The 1,543-nt window shown below is 58.9% G+C and overlaps 1 protein-coding gene across 1 annotated transcript in view; it reads left to right on the plus strand.

Annotated features, from left to right (window-relative positions):
• Positions 1-1,543, plus strand: part of LOC104495569 (sodium-dependent proline transporter-like) — a gene marked incomplete at its 3' end in the record, with an annotated part of 9,737 nt that overhangs the window by 4,049 nt on the left and 4,145 nt on the right. The gene's annotated exons all lie outside the window — the stretch shown is intronic.

Genomic DNA, 1,543 nt, shown 5'->3' on the forward strand with positions numbered 1-1,543 from the left:
TACTGCAGGCACACATGTCCGTTCCATCTGCTGGATGGAGGCCAGGAGCACAGGGGTCTGGGGAGGGGCAGTGTGATGGTGCCTCAGGGGCTGTGCTCTGCAGGACAGCAAACACGATGCTGGTGGGATTCGGGTTCTTAGAATCGTGTAAAATCCCCGAATCATTTGGATTGGAAAAGCCCTTTCAGCTCGAGTCTCCCCGTTCCCCCAGCACTGCCAGGGCCCCACGAACCCCTGGCCCTCAGCACCACCTCCACACCGCTGGCAAACCCCTCCAGCCATGGGCACTCCACCACTGCCCTGAGCAGCCTGTTCCAATGCTTCACAACTCTCTCTGTAAAGAAATTCTTCCTAAAGTCCAACCCAAACCTCTCTTGGTGCAACTTGAGGCTGCTTCCTCTCATCCTGTCAGTTGTTACATGCGAAGAGACCGATCCCCACCTCACTACAACTTCCTGTCAGGGAGTTGTCGAGAGCCAGAAGGTCTCACTGAGCTTCCTTTTCTATAGGCCAAACAATCCCAGGTCCCTCAGCCACTCCTCACAAGACTTGCTCTTTAGAACCTGCACCAGCTTCATTGCCCTTCTCTGGACACACTCCAGAAACCTCCTCAGGGACAGCCTCAACCTCCCCTGCCACAACTGCAGGACGGTTCCTCTTGTCCTGGTGCTTGTTCCTGGGGAGAAGAGACCGACCCCCACCTCATTGCTCCAACCTCCTGTCAGGGAGTTGTTGAGAGTCAGAAGGTCTCCCCTGAGCCTCCTTGGCCCCAGGCTCAACCTTCCTGCCCGGGTCCCTCAGCCGCTCGTCAGTGCACTTGTGCTTGTTGCCCTTCTCTGGACACTGCACGCTCCCACTGTAATCCCACCGTGAGGACCATGGGGAGGATGTTTTAAGGAAAGGGATGCTTCAAATCATCTCCCCGTGAGTCTGCCAGGGTCTTCTCCTGCCCTGTGCAACCCAGAGATGCACTTGCTTCTGGGCTGAGACTGGGGCAGCCTAGGGCAGTGGTCCTTGGTGTTTCGGGCCAAAAAGAGCTGCCTGCAGGCAGATCTCCTCTGCAGACCATTACTGTCCCTGGCTGGAGAAGCGGGGCTTGGCCTTAGAGGCCAGACCGCCCTGAGCACTGGCAGCCCCTCACAGCAGTGGAACAGCGAGCTGGTGGAGCAGCAGCGGAGGAGCCTGGTCCCTGTGACACCCAGCTGGGTCAGACAGGAGTGCCCGGGAAGGGGGCCAAGTGGGGGCAATCACGCGTCCTGTTTCTGGGGCAGGACAAAGTGCAGACAGCTCAGCGTGTGGCTGGCAACGCCCCAGGAGGCAGCGCTGCGTCTTTGGGCTGTGGGACAGGAGAAGCCTCCCCAAAGGTCATTTCTGAGCCCTTCCCCCACCCCGCCCTGACATTGTCTTTTCTCGCACCTGGCTGCAGAGCCCACCTCTCCCCACCGGCCCATGCCAGCTTTGCTGGAATTCTGACCCATTTCTCTGCCCTCTGGCATCTCCCCCAAGCTGGGCACCGCAGAAAGCCGCTGATGCCTTGGGGTAA

Source organism: Buceros rhinoceros, unplaced genomic scaffold (assembly GCF_000710305.1).
Source record: "Buceros rhinoceros silvestris isolate BGI_N320 unplaced genomic scaffold, ASM71030v1 scaffold23166, whole genome shotgun sequence".
NCBI classification, from domain to species: Eukaryota; Metazoa; Chordata; class Aves; order Bucerotiformes; family Bucerotidae; genus Buceros; species Buceros rhinoceros.